This window comes from Diceros bicornis, chromosome 17 (assembly GCF_020826845.1).
Source record: "Diceros bicornis minor isolate mBicDic1 chromosome 17, mDicBic1.mat.cur, whole genome shotgun sequence".
Taxonomy (NCBI): Eukaryota; Metazoa; Chordata; class Mammalia; order Perissodactyla; family Rhinocerotidae; genus Diceros; species Diceros bicornis.
Window position 1 is genome coordinate 59,950,275 of NC_080756.1, and position 20,202 is coordinate 59,970,476.

General features: G+C 36.5%; 1 protein-coding gene across 13 annotated transcripts in view; it reads left to right on the top strand.

Annotated features, from left to right (window-relative positions):
- The window catches only part of ERC1 (ELKS/RAB6-interacting/CAST family member 1), a 544,778-nt gene that overhangs the window by 357,520 nt on the left and 167,056 nt on the right, over positions 1–20,202 (top strand). The window lies entirely within an intron of this gene.

A 20,202-nucleotide genomic window follows, 5' to 3' on the forward strand; every position in this document is an offset into this window, starting at 1 on the left:
GAAGAAAAAGAACAATGAACCCCTGTATTTATGTGTCATTCATCTTCAACAATGATCAACTTTTGCCTAATTTTATTTTACCTATATTCTCACTTCCCCCATTCTGTTTTATTTTGAAGCAAGTTATAGACATCATATCATTTTATCCTATATATTTCTTTTTTTTTTTTTGTCTCTATGTGTTTGTTTATTTTTGTTATTATCTTCTACTTAATGAAGGAAATCATACGGTATTTGACCTTCTCCCTCTGACTTATTTCACTTTGCATAATACCCTCAATGTCCATCCACGTTGTCACAAATGGCTGGATTTCATCCTTTCTTATGGCTGAGTAGTATTCCATTGTGTATATATAACACATCTCCTTTATCCATTCCTCCCCTGATGGGCACTTAGGTTGCTTCCAAGTCTTGGCTATTGTGAATAACACTGCAGTGAACACAGGGGTGCATGTATCTTTATGCATTGGTGTTTTCAAGTTCTTTGGATAAATACCCAGCAGTGGAATAGCTGGATCATATGGTAGTTCTATCCTTGATTTTTTGAGGAATCTCCATACTGTCCTCCATAGTGGCTGTACCGGTTTGCACTCCCACCAGCAGTGTATGAGAGTTCCCTTCTCTCCACATCCTCTCCAACACATGTTGTTTCCTGTCTTGTTAATTATAGCCATTCTGACGGGCGTGAGGTGATATCTCATTGTAGTTTTGATTTGCATTTCCCTGATAGTTAATGATTTTGAACATCTTCTCATGTGTCTGTTGGCCATCTGTATATCTTCTTTGGAGAAATGTCTGTTCGGGTCATTTGCCCATTTTTTTATTGGGTTGTTAGTTTTTTTGTTGTTGAGATACATGAGTTCTTTATATATTTTGGAGATTAACCCCTTATCAGATGTATGGTTTGCAAATATCCTCTCCCAATTGTTAGGTTGTCTTTTTGTTTTGTTGATGATTTCCTTAGCTGTGCAGAAGCTTTTTAGTTTGATGTAGTCCCATTTGTTTATTTTTTCTATTGTTTCTCTTGCCCAGTCAGATATGTGCTTGAAAATATGTTGCTAAGACTGATGTCGAAGATCGTACTCCCTATGTTTTCTTCTAGAAGTTTCATAGTTTCAGGTCTTACATTCAAGTCTTTAATCCATTTGGAGTTAATTTTTGTGTATGGTGTGAGGTAAGGGTCTACTTGCATTTTTTTGCATGTGGCTATCCAGTTTTCCCAACACCATTTGTTGAAGAGACTTTCTTTTCTCCATTGTATGTTCTTGGCTCCTTTGTCAAAGATTAGCTATCCATAGATGTGTGGGTTTATTTCTGGGCTTTCGATTCTATTCCATTGATCTGTGTGTCTGTTTTTGTGCCAGTACCATGCTGTTTTGGTTACTATAGCTTTGTAGTATATTTTGAAATCAGGGAGTGTGATACCTCCAGCTTTGTTCTTTTTTCTCAGGATTCCTTTAGCTATTCGGGGTCTTTTGTTGTTCCATATAAATTTTAGGATTCTTTGCTCTATTTCTGTGAAAAATGTTGTTGAAACTTTGATAGGGATTGCATTGGATCTATAGATTGCTTTAGGAAGTATGGACATCTTAACTATGTTAATTCTTCCAATCCAAGAGCACGGAATATCTTTCCATTTCTTTGTGTCTTCTTCAATTTCTTTCAGCAATGTTTTATAGTTTTCGGTGTACAGATCTTGCACCTCTTTGGTTAAGTTTATTCGTAGGTAGTTTATTCTTTTTGTTGCAATGGTAAATGGGATTGTATTCTTAATTTCTCTTTCTGCTAATCGTTGTTAGTGTATAGAAACGCAACTGAAATTTGTATGTTCATTTTGTATCCTGCAACTTTACCATATTCGTTTATTACTTCTAAGAGTTTTCTGGTGGATTCTTTAGGATTTTCTATATATATAATCATGTCATCTGCAAATAGTGACAGTTTTACTTCTTCCTTTCCAATTTGGATCCCTTTTATTTCTTTCTCTTGCCTGATTGCTCTGGCTAGGATTGCCAGTACTATGTTAAATAGGAGTGGTGACAGTGGGCATCCTTGTCTGGTTCCTGTTCTTAGAGGGATAGCTTTCAGTTTTTCACCATTGAGGATGATATTAGCTGTGGGTTTCTCATATATGGCCTTTATTATGTTGAGGTACTTTCCTTCTATACCCATTTTATTCAGAGTTTTTATCATGCATGGATGCTGTATCTTGTCAAATGCTTTCTCTGCATCTATTGAGATGATCATGCAATTTTTATTCTTCATTTTATTAATGTGGTGTATCACGTTGATTGATTTGCGAACGTTAAACCATCCCTGCATACCTGGAATAAATCCCACTTGATCATGGTGTATAATCTTTTTAACGTATTGTTGTATGCGATTTGCTAGTATTTTGTTGAAGATTTTTGCATCAATGTTCATCAGTGATATTGGCCTGTAATTTTCTTTTTTTTTTGTGTTGTCCTTGTCCGGTTTTGGTATCAGGGTAATGTCGCCTTCATAGAATGAGTTAGGGAGCTTCCCTCCCCTCCTCAATTTTTTGGAAGAGTTTGAGAAGAATAGATATTAAGTCTTCTTTGAATGTTTGGTAAAATTCACCAGGGAAGCCGTCTGGTCCTGGACTATCCTATATATTTCTGAGAGAATTCTTTTTTAAAACATAGCAACAGTATCATTATCACAGCTAAAAAAAAATTAACAGTAATTCTTTATTCTCATCAAAGTTACTGTCAACATTTCCCAGGTTGTTTCTTTAATGGTTTGTACTTTTGATTTTTTACAGTTTGTTGAACTCAGCATCCAGATCAGTCTGTTTATGGCAGTTGGTTTATATGTCTCTTAAATCTGTTTTAAGTTCTCCCTCCTCCTCTTGTTCCCCCTTCCAGTACATTTATTGAAAAAAACAAAAGATGTTAGCCTTGCGATCTGGATTTTGCTAATTGTATCACTGAGACATTTGACATATTTCTCCACTAATAGTGTCTTCTGTAAATTGATTCTTAGATTTATAGTCTTGTTAGATTAAATTGTTTTCTGTAACCATATTCCTGCTCATAGTGTTACTATAGAGAAATATAGGTCAAAGTTAGATATAAATCTCTGCCAGTTTTTAGCTATGTGAATTTAAACAAGTTAATTAACTTACCTGTGTCTTTTCCATCTCTGAAATGAGCATAATAGCAACTGCTTCTTTGAGTTGTGAAAATTAAAGTATTATCATTATTAGTTGAGATTGTGGCAGTTATCATAGTAATTAAAAGATTGATCAATGGCTTGAAATTGGTTCACTGATTTAAAGAAATATTTGATAGACAATGTCCTACTATATAATGAAAAACTTGTCTTTCGGTATTCATAAAGAAGTTCTTCAGCATCCTTTTTTTGGTTTTTTAGGAGAACATGAACTTTGGGAAGTTGTCAAAAATTATTTTATTATCCCCACCCATGTTTCCCTTTGTCTTTAAACTGCAGTAGTGGTCCATCAGTTTAGGAGATTTGATAAGGAAGAAACAAAAAAACACATTTTTAAAAAGAAAACATTAAGAATAAAAGCAGTTTGTATCAGTGTTCTAGGAGTCTGTATTGATGCACATTGCCAGAGGCCAAAGAAACTGGCTGGTCTCGTGTAGCTTCCGTTGGAAATTTCAAGGAACCCATAGTGTGCTATTTTTTACTAGATGAAAAGTTGAAAAAATGCCAAGTGATTATGTGCCCAGAGGTTTGGACAAAGTTGCTGGTCTTGTCCAGTAACCATTGAGTTTGCTTTGTTTCTTATTCTATTTAACTAGCATTTTCCCTGACATAGGAAAACAACCCTCAGAAGCCAAGACAACTGGTTTTATTGGTAAGCTTATAAGGGAAGGCATGTTTCATAAAACCCTGTAAGTGTAACATTACAAGGGCAGAGGTTGGAGAAAACAATTTAGTAAAGGGAATATTATATATATTTTAACTTTCTTTGAATCATTTGTTTTTCAGATTATATTTTTAAGGATTGTAATTCTTAACATTGACCATACCAACCACTTATTCCTCTTACTTTAGGAAAATGTGTAGATTAAGAATAATCTAAGGATTGCAGTTTTGACTTGGCATTTCTTCTTTCATGAATATAATTTATCTTTAATCTCTTTCTTAACACAAGATAATAGACCAATTTGTCTACTCATTCCTCTTCACTTCCCCATGCCTGCTTGCTTCTTTAGTTTTGTCTCATTTCTTTATTTGATCATTAATTGTTACCACTGTATACACTTACTTCAATTTGATATTTGTTTTGATTTCATAGTAAACAAACTCATTCTAAAGTCAAATAAACCTTATTGATTTCAGGGACCTGAGTGTAGTTAAAACCAGCAATCTTTTACTTTGATATTCATGATCCAAAAACTTCTCTTTCCTTTGGAGAAAATGAGCCAAAGTTTATTATGATATCAGTAGTCCTAAAAATACATTTTAATTTCTTTTCCTTAAAGTATGTCAGAATCTTTTACAAGTTTTTCTCTGAATCCTTATTTTATGAAAGTAAGGTAGAAGAATCCTCACTATTGTGATTAGCAGCCTGTGGAAAAGTGGAACAAGGTTAGAAGCAAGACATTTTACTCAAACCCTATTAATTGAAAAGGGCTAAATCAGAGTCTGGCCTAACAGTCCTTGACCTGACAAATTAGATTGAATAACTAACTGTGTTAAGTCCCATTATTACACTTAAATTGCCTGATCATTGGCTGATAATGTCTAGTCAGGTTTGGGATAATCCTGAATCTGTAAAGCTGAAGGTATTCATAACAAAAAGTCACCTTGGTATTGTACCTTTGAAGCAGAAAAGCAATTAATCTGAGTTGAAAAAGGAGGCAAACTTTTTATCCTGCATGATAGTACTGTTTCCAAATTGAACTTTGTTTAAACATTCTTTATCAAAGCGAGAAAGATTATATGTGAGAAGAGCTTGGAACAGACTAGGTGCCATGTTTGTGTTTGCAAGTTGATGCTTTAGAGATAGAGAAAAACCTCTCCCTTGAGTTTTAATAGGAACTGCTTGTAAGGACAAATGTTTTGGGTTAAAAACTAAGTATCTTTTTTGTTTCCTGTTTACGAGTAGTTCATAGGATAATTTCTTCAGTCTTTTAAAATTCATTGTTTCTCTTTCTTGGAAAGGTTAGGGATTGCCAACACAAAGTAGAACTTCTTCCTTCTACATGTCCTTCTCCAAAATGAAGAGTGTGGCACAGTCACATTAGTCCAGACTCAATTTTAGATAATCCTTTACTGTGCTGTTTTTTAAAAAATAATTTCAAAAGTAAGTTAACCTACGCGCTAATAGAACTAAAGTATTTCGGTTGGTAGTGAATGTACAGCACTTAGCATGTTACCTCATTTATAGTGGTCCATAAATGCTGGATGTTTTTGTTTATTTAACTCTCTTTATATCTAATATTGAAAATCAACACAATTTCAAGTTATTTTATATCCTATCTTAGTGGCCTGGTTTTAGTTCTAAATCTGTCATATGTTTACTAATGGCTGCATTAATTCAAATTTATAACCCGTTTATGTTTTAAGGGCCAGTTACTCTGGAGAAGGAAAGTATAAGACATTTCTATTACAGTAACTAGAGTGATTTTCATATGTCTCTGTGGACCCATCCCATTAGAGTCACTTCTCATATCTTTATGTTCTAACGGTGTTCTTATAGATTGCTTTTAGCAGAATAAATGTATACTTACACAAGTATTTTAGTAGCATTTAGAGGCCTTTTACCCTAATACAGCATTAAATGATATCCAACCCCCCAAAAAATTGTATAGAAAGTTCTTCACATTACTCAAAGATTCATCTTCGGTTCTTTTAATTACTTATCCTAGTTTTCCTCCTACCTCTTTGGCCATTACTTAAAGAGCTCCTTTTTCTTTCCCTTAAAGTTGATGCTCTCCATGAGTCCATTTTCAGCTCTCTTCTTCTTCTATACTTCCTCCCTCTATGTTTTCTCCCCAAGTAATTTTAGCTATTTAAAACTTCACCTACCATCTATAAGTGCTGATGACTTCCAAGTACAAATAGACACATACCCATACATTGTTTTCTCCAGCCCATACTCTCTTCCAAGCTTTAGACCTCTGTATCAACTGCCAACTGTAAATGACCTCTTGAACATTCCACAAATAATCTCAACATGTCTAAAATTATGCTCATCATTTTCTTTTACAAGAACACTCTTCCTCCAGTATTTTCAACATCAATGAATGTAATCCATTCACTCCATTGTTCAAGGCAGAAACTAGTAAATAATTTCTAACTACTTACTTTCTCTTATCCCCCACAGCTTTTTCAAGCATATATCCTGTTGATTCAAACTTTGAATTATATCTCCACGTCATCTTGTTTCTCTCTTTATAGCAGTTTTTCTAATATTTTATCACTTTTGTTTTTGCAACAGCATCTTAATTAATTGATCCTCTAACTAGTTTTGCCCTTTGCTAGCCCTTTTCCTCCATTTCTCCCAGATTAATACTTTTTAAAAACACATATATGGTCATGTTATTTCCCCTTAAATTTTTCCAAAGGCTATTTATTCATTGCTTTCAATAAAATTCAGGCTCCTTAGCATGTTACTCAAGGTTCTTCTTAATCTGGCCTCTCCCTATTGTTCACCACTGCCTGAACTGCTTAGTACCTCACTTTTCATTCTTTCTGTTTCTTCCTTCCTTCCCTCACTCCCTCCGTTTCTATTTTCTTTCTCCCTCTCTCCCCTCTTCTCTGTCAATTTGATACCACAGCAGGAAGTAGTCACTACTTTCTCTGAGTTTGACCTGAACCTCTCATATTGCTTATTTTCTACCACAGATTGAAATTATCTGTGTACATGTTTTCTTTTCTGTTAAATCATAAGCATCTTGAGTAAGTGTTAGGAGCAGTTCTGCATCCTGACAGTGTAATGTAAATAAGACACAGTCTCTGTTCTCAAGGAGGAAGGGAGAGTTCTTGTCTTTTTCATTCTTGGAACTCCTATAGAGTTCATATGATAAAGGAATAAATGTCTATTTAAAAGTTTTTTTAATCTTAGAAAAAGTTATATTTTTTCTCAGTTCTTCAATGTAGATTCATCTAATATCTCAAAAATAATTTTATAACAGCCTAAACCAAACCCATCGCACAAATATTTAATGATAGCCTGTTTGGTATGCAAAAAGATGAAATAAATACAACAATAATAATAATAATAAATTGTCATACTATTTCACATTTTCCAAGTGCATATTGTGGTAAGTTAATTTATGGAAGCCTCACAGCAGCCTGTGAAAGAGCTGACTTCAGTATACTCATTTTGTCGTTGAGGAAGTTGAAGCTATAATAAAGTGAGTAATTTTGCCAATTACACTAATAAATGGAAAGGAACAGATCTAAAACTTCGGCTTCCTTTTGCCACCTAATCCTGCTCTTCTAAATCTTACCTAGTTTAGAAAGGGGGAAAATGTGAAGAAATAGGATACAAAAAATGAGATGTTAAAGTAATTCAGGCAAGTAATAATGAATTGGGGTTATGTTAGAAGTAGAGGTTGAAGAAAATTTGAGGAGCTAGAATAAACAGAAGATTTAATGACAAAGGGATATGTGGAGTTTGAAGGAAACGGAGGAGTCAAAGATGATTTAAGCTAAAAGCTCCCAAGACTTTTGACCTCAGTTTTCTAGTATGCGTGGTTTCTCCTTTAAAGACATTCTGGAGAATAGTTTAACATTTCCCTATGGAAGCAAATTATATAAGCTGAGATGGGGATATTTAAATCCTAGAGCCAGCAACAGTGGACTCAATGCTGAAATTTTAATCAGTATCCTTTGTTTTATGTAACTAGGAATAGCAACTTCACTTTTTGTAGGATCAACATTTTCTATAACGTTCTTTTTTGAGATACATAATCAACATAATACATGACGATGGTGAAAAACCAAATAGTACAGAAGGACTTATAAGGAAAAGCAACAATACTACCTTTTTTGTCCCCATTTCTACCTCCTAGATTGAATTATTTTTTCTTTTTGAGGTTTCTTCATCCCTCTGGACTTGAGGTTTGTACTATTATTTCTTGGTGACTCAGAAGGTTAAGATTTAGCTCACTTAAACTGCTGACTGCCTTCCCTCACTGTCCCAATTTTCACATTATTATTATAGTTATTTTAGTACTCCTATTTGTTACCTCTGTGACTTTAACTCATACACTTAATACTCTACTTTCTGTTCTGTCAACTTCTCATAGGCTCTCTTTGATTAGTTACTATGTAAAATAAGGTTATCAGTACCTCTACCCTTCCCTCCACTTCTCATCCCCTCAGCCTTCGGTTCCTAAATTCTGACGGTTGAACTTATTTTTATTCATTTTATACAGTACATACAATAATGCTTTAAAGTTGAAGACTCCTCTTTTTCTTCTATTTTGGAAAATTAGCTACAATTATCACTTCAAATATTATTCTTTCCCCATTCTCTCCAGAGTTCTTTTCTTCTGCAACTCCTAGTAGACTTACGTTAGAGTCTCTCATTCTTTCTTCCGTGTCTCTTAATTTCTCTTGTCTGTTTTCTTGTATGTATGTGAGGAAGATTAGCCCTGAGCTAACATCTGTTGCCAATCCTCCTCTTTTTGCTGAGGAAGGTTGGCCCTGGGCTAACATCCATGCCCATCTTCCTCTACTTTATATGTGGGACACCTACCACAGCATGGCTTGATAAGAGGTGCATAGGTCTGCGCCCAGGATCCGAACATGCAAACCCTGGGCCACAGAAGAGGAACGTGCAAACTTAACCACTACGCCACCAGGTCAGCCTCTCTCTTGTCTGTTTTTATCTCTTTATCTCTCTGTTCTGTGTTCTGAGTGAATTCCTAATACTATCTTCCAGTTCACTGATTTCATCTTTAGCTGTATCCAATGATAAGGCTCCCACTTCTTTAGTTTTTAATTTTATAACTTATTTGTTAAATTTTTTTATTGAAGTATACTACACTTACAGAAGAATGTATATAGTGTCAGTTCAGTTCACTACATTCTCACAAATTGAAAAATTTATATAACCCGACCCCAGATCAAGAATCAGAATATTATTAGTACTCCAGAAGCCATCTTTGTGCTCCCCTCTAATCAGTAACACCTCCCTTGATTAACCAGCATTCTGACTTCTGAAAGCATATATTAATTTTACCTGTTTTTTATTATATATAAATGGAATTATACAGTAAATATTCTTTTGGGTCTGGATTCTTTCACTTTACATTTTTATTCAAGTTGTTACATGCAGTTAATAGTTCTTTCAATCTCATGCTATTTAGTATTACATTGTGTGACTTACCACTTATTTATCTATCTAAATGGATATTTATCTATCTACTTTTTTATTCAATGTTGATGGAAACATAGAGTATTTAGTTTGGGGCACTTAAAAATAGTGGTACCATGACCATTTTCAGTATAATAGTGGTTCCTGACCCAAGGTGATATTGAGGGTTTCACAAAGATCAAGTCACAGAGGCAGTAAATATCTCGGTTCTGTTTCTGTTCTTGAGGCTGTTGTCTTGATTCACTATGCCCAAATTCTAGAGAGCAGTTAACAATTGGGAAGGGTGAGGGGTAGAGGATTTTGGCTCCTACTTTTAAGTAATCAGCCTGTGTCTCCTGTAAAGTGCTTTTAGTCCCCATCATGCAGTGGGAGTCAGATTCCTAGCCACCCCAGCCTACTCGCTGATCCAGGTTCCTGGCAGGCCATGGCTTCAGCCCTGCGTATCACTTTGTACTTCTATTCCATTTCTTGTTCACGCGTATTTCTGAGCCCATCTGTGGCTTTTATTTTATTTGTTGTGGCTATGTATTTTGTGCCTCAAAGCGTGAATTTACTAAAACATCTTGGCCAGAAGTCTTTGAATCTGAAGACTCCTGGATTTGGGGATATATCCATGTCTTTTTTCCCCACCTTTGTTTAAGCTCAGAAAAATTCTCGTATTAGTTCTTTGGTCATTTCCTTTCCTTCATTTTCACTATTCTCGCCTTCTAAAATGTCTAGTAGGTAGACTTGAGATCTCCCTAGATTTATCCTCAATTTCTCTTTTTTTTATTTTTTTGTTTTTTTGTGAGGAAGATCAGCCCTGAGCTAACATCTATGCTAATACTCCTCTTTTTGCTGAGGAAGACCAGCTCTGAGCTAACATCTATTGCCAATCCTCCTCCTTTTTTTTTCTCCCCAAAACCCCAGTAGATAGTTATATGTCGTAGTTGCACATCCTTCTAGTTGCTGTATGTGGGTCGCGACCTCAGCGTGGCCGGAGAAGCAGTGCGTCGGTGCGCGCCCGGGATCCGAACCCGGGCCGCCAGTAGTGGAGCGCGTGCACTTAACCGCTAAGCCACGGGGCCAGCCCTAATTTCTCTTATGTTTTTAAATCTTTATTTTTTTCTTCTTCTTCCTTTAGTTCTGGGTGTATTTTCTTGACTTTACCTTCAGTCCCTTTGAATTTTTTTTTGTTTTGATAATAAGCATTTTAATTTTCTTATAATCTGAATGTTCTTTTTCATGGCCTCTTAATCTTGTATTGTATCTTCAATATCTTTTTTAATTTCTCTGAGAAAGGTACTTAGACCTTTTTCAAAACTTTTTTCTGTTTCCTGAATTGTGTTTCCTCCTGGCTGAGTTATTAGATTTGTTTATTTTCTCTTTCATTTTGGAGGTTTACCGCATATGTCTGATGATCCTTAATTGTCCATTCATATTTAAGAACTGAGTTGATTGCACTAGGTGGCTGAATTAAGATTCCTGTGCTATTGTTAGTAGGTTTACTTCCCTCCTAAGTCTCTCCTGAACGAGGCAGCTGACAGTAGTTTTATATGCAGAAGCACAACTTGTCAGTTGGCAGACATCTCTTTAGGATGGTTGGGCATAAATCCAGCTGTTAGGTTGGAGGCTCCCCACCAAAGGCAAGAATGAATAATTTACTTAGGGGCACCAACCCTGACATAAACAGCCTTATATCTCCCCAAGTAGTTTCTTTAGTATCATAGAGAAGATCCTTTCAGATTTCTTTGCTTGCTTGTTTTAGGTAGAGAAAATAATAAGCAGCTTGTCCCATACGAGAGGATAGGAAAGTGAAGAGGGACAACTATTACACCTATTCATTTGACAGACTGTGAATGAAACCCCGTATTTTTCTCAAGTGTCTTATCATTTCTATCCCTCACACATGCTGGTTTTGAGTCCTGAATTTCTTTGGAGCTTTTCAGGGGAAGATCTGCTCTCATCTTATCTTTAGCTCCTTACTGCATTTATCCTGGTCTTCAGTTTCCTCCATTTCTATTCATCTGTCAGCATACTTGCTTTCTTGTTATTTCTTCTTGAAATTTATTGAACTCTCTCATCTGATATTGATACTACAGAAATACAAATAGGAAATACACCCAAAGCAGTAAAGTTATTTCCTCTTTGTATTTCTTTAGTATCATTTCAGTGGGGTCTCCATTGAACTAGAAGAGCTTTCAGAGACCAAGCTCAAAGGGATAATTGGAAAGTTCAAATCACTACTAACAGTTGATATAATTATTGAAGATAGATTAATTAATTCACCAAACATTTATTAAATATTCCTTGTGTGGTAGAAAGTCTTCTAATATCAAGAGACACACCCATGATCAAGACAGATAAGGTCCCTGCATTTATGGACTTTACATTTTAGTTGAGGGGAGAGGTCATAAAATAAGTAAACAAATAAATAAGGTAGTTTTAGACAATGATTAAGTAACAGGAAGAAAATACAAAAGTTCTTTCATAGAGATTGACTGCTGGAGGGGCTTGATGGTGTGTGGGGAAAAAATTTAGATGAGGAGGTCCAGGAATGCTGTTTTTAGGCAGAAGATAGTGCACATGTAAAGGCCCTGAGGCAGGATTGAGGTTGGACAGTTTGAAAAATAGAAACAAGGCCATTGAGTGTAATAAATAAGGGGATTTATAAGAAATGTGTTCAGAGAGGTAGGCAAGACTCAGGTCAGTTAAGGTCTTAAGGGAGTTTGAATTTTATTCTAAATGGAATGGAAAGCCATCAAAGAATTTTAACCAAGGTATTGGCATGGTATAATTTATCCTTTTTAAAGCTTATAAATCTACAATATATTTTGTAGGTTGAACCTTTGGCATTCTAATGGCTTGGATATTGGGGATGATGGAAATGAAGGAATCAAGGATGGCTCATTTGTTTTTGGCTTGGATAATTGGTCCTGCATAGTTCTGTGGGTAATTTTACTCTGCTGTGGTGATGTGCCCTTGCTAGCCCAGATTTCTGCACAGGCCACAGTGGTAACCCCTACTTAGGTTCCAAGATTTTTACACTCAAATGCTCAGACATTTATTCAGCAGAGCCAGGATGGGTGAAACCAGAGAGACTTCCAGGATTAGCAGTATGCTGGAACTAGTCCTTTCCCACCAACCTGCCATGCTTTTGAATTTGTGAAATAACTAAATTTTTAAGCAGCTACCTGAATGTGAGGACTGTACTGTTAAATCTGTGTAAGTGAGAAGATTCTGCCATGGTTGTTTGGTCTAGCTTTTCAATCTTGTAAGTGTATAGTAGCAAAATCAGATGTATTCAGTGGTCAAGCAGATAATATAAATTATTGAAATGGGACATAATATAAATGATTGAAGTAGGACAGTCTTAAGGTATTCAGGTTCACTTACAAACAATACAAAATTCCATGGAGACAAATAGAACATTTATGTAAGCCATTTTCAGACTACAGGAAGCAATTTCTGTTATCTTGCTAATCTTGTCTACAGTTCTTTTTTGAAAGGAACAGTATATTTTCAAAGTGGAAAGACAGGAATGGTGTCAACATTATGGTGACATGAGACATTTCTCGATTTTGTCCCCTGCCCCTACAACAACAAATATTTGGCATCCATCCATAACAAAGGAGCCTCTGTGGGAGATGTGGAATTCACCATTGTACACCAAGGGAACCTGGAAGGAGTCACCCACCTGTGCATTGCGTAATAGGCAGATAGACCTCATTCCTGGCTGTGGACCCTGAAGTGACTGGTGAACCAGCTCCAGTCTCTGTTGACCATGGTCTGGGAGCCCATGGAGAACACTGACTTAGACAATCACCCACAGAAGAGAGAGGCTTTTTGAAGTTCAGGTTCCCATGGGAGAAGATCCAGTAATCCATTGGATCAAAAAAATATAAGTTTCGACACACCGCAGTGGACAGTTAGTAAAGACTAGAGGAAGTGGCTACTACTTCAAATGTGAAGACAGCAACACAAAACTCAAAGAAGCATAAAAAATCAAGGAAATATGATACCGTCAAAGGATCATGATAATATTCCAGTTACTGAACCCAAAGACATGGAGATCTATGATTTACCATATAAAGAATTCAAAGTAGCTGTTTTAAGGAAACTCAACGAAGTGCAAGAAAACACGCGAAGACAGTTTAACAAAATCAGGAAAACAATACATGAACAAAACAAGAAGTTTAACAAAGAGATAGAAATCATGAAAAAGAACCAAACAGAAATTCTGGAGCTGAAGAATTCAATGAATGAAATGAAAAATGCAATAGAGAGCATCAACATCAGACTTGTTCAAATAGAAGAAATTTCAGTGAGATTTAAGACCAGAACTTTGAAAATATCCTGTCAGAGGAGAGCAAAGAAAAAAGAATGAAGAAAACCCTACATGATCTATGGGTTCCTCAAAAGGACCAATTTGTGAATTGTTGGAGTTCCAGAAAGAGAAGAGAGTGAGAGGGGACAGAAAGCTTATTTAAAGAAATGGTGACTGAGAACTTCCCAAATCTGGGGAGAGATTTGGATATCCAAGTTCATGAAGCTTGCAAGTCACTGAAAGAAATCAATTTAGGGGCTGGCCCAGTGGTGTAGTGGTTAAGTTCGCATGCTCTGCTTCAGTGGCCCGGGGTTCACAGGTTCAGATCCTGGGCGCGGACCTAAACGCCACACATCAAGTCATGCTGTGGTGGTGTCCCACATGCAAAATGGAAGAAGATTGGCACAGATGTTAGCTTAGGGACAGTCTTCCTTAAGCCAAAATAAAAAGAGGAAAATGGGCAATAGATGTTAGCTCAAGGCCAGTCTTCCTCACAAAAAAAAAAGAAATCAATTTAAAAAATCCTGTCCCTCCTATTCAACATAGTACTGGAAGTTCTAGCCAGACAATCAGACAAGGAATAGAAATAAAAAATATCAGTTTTGGAAAGGAGGAAGTAAAATTTTCTCTGTTTGTAGATGACATGATCTTATATGTATAAAGTTCTCAAGACACCACCAAAAAACTGTTAGATCTAATCAATGAATTAAGTAAAGTTGCAGAATACAAAATCAACATACAAAAATCACTTGCCTTTCTATACACTAACAATGAATTATCTGAAAAAGGAATAAAGAAAATGATCCCATTTACAAGAGCATCAAAAAAATAAAATGCCTAGGAATAAATTTAACCAAGGAGGTGAAAAGATAGCTACACTGAAAACCACAAGACTTTGGTGAAAGAAATTGAAGAAGACACAAATAAACGGAAAGATATCCTGTGTTCATGGATTGGAAGAGTTAATATTGTTAAAATGTCCATTCTACCCAAAGCCATCTATATATGCAATGCAATCCCTATCAAGATTCCAATGGGATATTTTACAGAAATAAAAAAAAAAATCCTAAAGTTTATATGGAACCACAAAAGACTCCTAATAGCCAAAACTATCCTGAGAAAGAAGAACGAAGCTGGAGGCATCTCACTTGATTAGGATTATTTCAATCTATGTTACAAAGCTATAGTAATCAAAACACTATGGTACTGGCATGAAAACAGACACATAGACCAGTGGAACAGAATTGAGAGCCCAGAGATAAACCCATGCATATATGGTCAATTAGTTTATGACAAAAGAGCCAAGAATACTCAATAGGAAAAGGATGGTCTCTTCAATAAATGGTGTTGGGAAAACTGGGCTGCCACATGCAAAAGAATGAAACCAGACCACTATCTTACACCATACATAAAAATCAACTCACAATAGATTAAAGACTTGAATATAAGCCTTGAAACCATAAAACTCCTAGAAGAAAACATAGGAGGTAAGCTCCTTGACAAAAGTCTTAGTGATGATTTCTTGGATTTCATGCCAAAAACAAAGGCAACAAAAGCAAAAATAAACAAATGGGACTACTTGTACTCTGTAGGTGGCAATGTAAATTGGTATAGCCACTATGAAAAACACTATGGAGATTCCTCAAAGAATTAAAAAGAGAACTACCGTATCGTCCAGCGATCCCCCTTCTGGGTATATATTCAAAGAAAATGAAATCAGGATCTTGAAAATATTTGTACACCCCCATGTTAATTGCAGCATTATTTACAATAGCCAAGATATGGAAACAACTTAGGTGTCTATCAACAGGTGAATGGATAGAGAAAATGTGGTATATGTACACAACGGAATATTATTCAACGATAAAAAAGGAAATCCTATCATTTGTGACAACATGGATGGACCTTGAGGGCATTATGCTAAGTGAAATAAGTCAGAGAAAGACAAATACTGTACGACCTCACTTATATGTGGAATCTACAAAAACCAAACTCATAGAAAAAGAGATCAGATATGTGGTTACCAGAGGTGGGGAATGAGGGAATAGGGTGGAGGTGGTCAAAAGGTATAAACTTCCAGTTATAACATTTGTAAGTACTGGGGATACAATGTACAACATGATGGCTATAGTTAACACTGCTGTCTGGTATATTTGAAAATTGCTAAGGGAGTAAATCCTAAAAGTTCTCATCATAAGGAAAAAAAATTGTTACTATATGAGGTGATGGATGTTAACTAAACTTATTGTGGTAATCATTTGGCAATATATGTATGTCTAGTTATTATGCTGAACACCTTAAACTTTTACATTGTTGTATGTCGATTATATTTCAATATAACTAGGAAAAAAAAAAAAAGAAATCCTCTCTGAGAAATATTATAATAAACTGTCAAAAATCAAAGACAAACAGGGGCCGGCCCAGTGGCATAGTGGTTAAATTCATGTGCTCCGCTTCAGTGGCCTGGGATTCGCAACTTTGGATCCCAGGCGCAGACCTATGCGCCACTCATCAAGCCATGCTGTGGCGGCATCCCACATACAAAATAGAGGACAGGAAGATGGGCACAGATATTAGCTCAGGGCTGATCTTCCTCAACGAAAAGAGGAAGATTGGCAATGGATGTTAGCTCAGGGCCAATCTTCCTCACCCAAAAAAAAAAAAAAATCAAAGACAAACAGAGAATCTTAAAAGCAGCAAGAGAAAAGCTTGTAACTTACAAGGAAACCCCCATAAGGCTATCAGTAGATTTCTCAGCAGAAACCTTACAGGCCAGCAGAGAGTGGGATGATGTATTCAAAGTGCTGAATGGAAAAAACCTGCCAACCAAGAATACTTTACCTGGCAAAGCTGTCCTTGAGAAATGAAAGAGTAATAAAGATTTCCCAGACAAACAAAAGCTGAAGGAATTCATCACCACTAGACGTGCCTTACAGGAAATGCTGAAAGGAGTTAGCTCTTGAAGCTGATATGAAAGGATGCTAATTAGTAACATGAAAACATATGAAAATATACAACACTCTGGTAAAGGGCAGTACATAATCAAATTCAGAAAATTCTAATACAGTAATGTGGTGTGTTAACTCTAGTAAAAGACAAGAGTATTAAAATTCTGGTGTTAAAGTATAAGAGTATTAAAAATAAGTTTAGCAGCTGTAATTTGTTAATGAATACACAATATAAAAAGAGGTAAAATGTGATATCAAAAACCATAAAAGGCAGGGGGTGATCAAAGGGTAGAGTTTTTGTATGTGATCAAAGTTAGGTTGTTATCAGTTTAAAATAGACTGTTAGGGGGCTGGCCCTGTGGCTTAGCGGTTAAGTGTGCGTGCTCCGTTACTGGCGGCCCGGGTTTGGATCCCAGGTGCACACAGACACACCACTTGTCTGGCCATGCTGAGGCCACGTCCCACATACAGAAACTAGAAGGATGTGCAACTATGACATACAACTGTCTACTGGGGCTTTGGGGAGAAAAAGGGAAAAAAAGGAGGAGGATTGGCAATAGATGTTAGCTCAGAGCCGGTCTTCCTCAGCAAAGAGAGGAGGATTGGCATGGATGTTAGCTCAGGGCTGATCTTCCTCACAAAAAAAAAAAAAAAAAGACCATTAGATCTATAAGATGTTTTATTTAAGCCTCCTGGTAACCACAAAGCAAAAACCTACAGTAGATACACAAAAGATAGAGAGATGGGAATCAAAGCATACCACTTTGGAATATCAGTTCACAAAGGAAGGCAGCAAGAGAGGAAGAAAGGAACAAAGGAACTGCAAAACAGCCAGAAAACTATGAATAAGATGGCATTAGTAAGTCTTTACATATAATAATTACTCTAAATGTAAATGGATTGAATTCTCCAATAAAAAGGCATAGAATGGCTGGTTGGACAAAAAAACAAGACCCAAGTATATGCTGCCTACAAGAGACTTACTTCAGCTTTAAGGAAACACATAGGCTCAAAGTTAAGAAATGGAAAAAGATATTCCATGCATGTGGAACCAAACAAGCCAAAAGCAGTAACGAGACAAAGGTCATTATATAATGATAAAAAGGGATCAGTCCATCAAGAAGATATAACAATCATAATTATATATGCACCCAGCATGGGAGCACCTAAATATCTTAAGCAAATACTAACAGATCTGAAGGGAGAAATAGATAATACAATCATAGTAGGGAACTTCAATACCCCACTTTCAATAATGGATAAATCTTTTTAGATAGAAAATCAACAAGGAAACGTTGGACTTGAATCAAAGTGGAAAGGCATTTATATATAAATATTTTTTTTAATTTGCAATTGTCTTTTTTTTTTTTTTTTGGTGAGGAAGATTAGCCCTGAGCTAACATCTGTTGCCAATCTTCCTCTTTTTGCTCAGGAAGATTGGCCCTGGGCTAACATCCATGCCCATCTTCCTCCACTTTATATATGGGATGCCTGCCACAGCATGGATTGATAAGCAGTGTGTAGGTCCGCGCCCGAGATTCAAACACGCAAACCCCAAAGTGTGGCCACTGAAGTGGAGTGCGCAGACTTAACCACTACACCACCAGGCCAGCCCCAGGAATTGTCTTTTTTTAATTCAAAATTTTTTAGAGACAAAAAACACATAACATAAAATTTACTATCTTAACTATTTTTGTGTGTGTGTGTGTGTGTGTGTGTGTGAGGAAGATCAGCCCTGAGCTAACATCCATGCTAATCCTCTTCTTTTTGCTGAGGCAGACCGGCTCTGAGCTAACATCTATTGCCAATCCTCCTCCTTTTTTTCCCCAAAGCCCCAATAGATAGTTGTATGTCATAGTTGCACATCCTTCTAGTTGCTGTATGTGGGACACGCCCTCAGTGTGGCCAGAGAAACGGTGCGTCAGTGCACACCCAGGATCCGAACCCGGGCCGCCAGTAGCAGAGCACGCGCACTTAACCACTAAGCCACGAGGCCGGCCCTATCTTAACTATTTTAAATGTGCGGTTCCATAGTGTTATATTGTTTACATTGTTGTAAAACAGATCTCCAGAGCTTTTTCATCTTGCACTAGACACTCTTCTTTTCCTCCCTCCCCCCAACCTCTGGTAACCACTATTCTACTTTCTGTTTCCATGAATTTGACTACTTTAGATGCCTAATTTAAGTGGAATCATACAGTATTTGTCTTATTGTGACTGGCTTATGTCACTTAGCATAATGTCCTCAAGGTTCATCCATGTTGTAGTGTGTGACAGGATTTATATTTTTTAATAGGCAGAGAATTTGAGGCTTTGAGATCAGCCTGGCATACTTAAGGTAATTCTGTTGACAAGTTTGTTTCTGATTTACTGAATAGATATTCAAAACTTTGCTTAAACTTTGGGGTTTTTTTTTTTTTTTTGGTAAGGAAGATTGGCCCTGAGCTGACATCTGTTGCCAGTCTTCCTCTTTTTTGCTTGAGGAAGATAGTCATTGAGCTAACATGTCTGCCAGTATTCCTCTATTTTATATGTGGGACACGGCCACAGCATGGCTTGATGAGTGGTGTGTAGTCCGTGCCCGGGATCCAGACCTGTGAACCCTGGGCCGCCAAAGTGGCATGCATGAACTCAACCACTACACCACTGAGCCAGCCCCTGGAAAAATATTTTTAAGAATTTCTTCTTATATTTCACAGAATGTGCCAGTTACTGGTGCCAGTTTGTGCCAGTTACTGGTCTGTTTTAGGAATTCATAGATGAAAGGCATGGAAAACAGGAAATTGTAATATATTATGATAATAGATACAAAGGAGCTATCTCTTAAAGGATAAATAAGAGAAGAGTGCATTGAAAGTATCCTTAATAGAGAAAATAGAACATGAAAAGTCGTAGAGGTATAAAATATTAAGGTATTTTTGAGGAACTATCAGAAATTTAGTATTGTTGGAGCAAAGAATATTTGGGGAGAATCCCGAAGGATAAAGCTGCAAGGGCCTTGTATGCCATGCTACTAATTATAATTTTTATTTTGTAGTCATAAGAGAAGTGATATGATCCAATCCATATTTCAGGAAGGTAATGCTGGCCCTGTTAAGGATAGATTGGAATGGGGAGAGACTAGAGCAGAACACCAGTAAGCAATCCGTTGGATGAGTCCAGATGGGAATACTCTCTAAATTGAAGAATTAAGCACACTCATAGAATTTTAATGAAATAAATACCAGTATCTGTGTTATCTGTCTTTTTTGCTTCTCACTCATGCCGTCTTCCTTCCAGCTCCTAAACTAACCAGACCTGGCACTAGGCAGCTTTGGAAGGTTTATTAAGAAAATGTCCCTGTTTTGAGAGACAGGAATGGAAGCACCTGGACTTAAAGCCGACTTTAAGCTCTTCTGAGGATTTCTCGTGTAGGCAAGATGAGATCAACAGAGCCCTGTGCAAATAAGCTTCATAAGCCAGTGACCATTTTTTTCCATTACAAGCTCCATCCCCCCAAAGAGAGTACCATTTGTTGCAATTAGTGTTTCTCTCCTTTACCTGTATCACTAATTTTAAAACATTTCATGGAACATTCAAATTATAGCAGCTTTGGTATCAATCTTTGTATTTTACAGTTT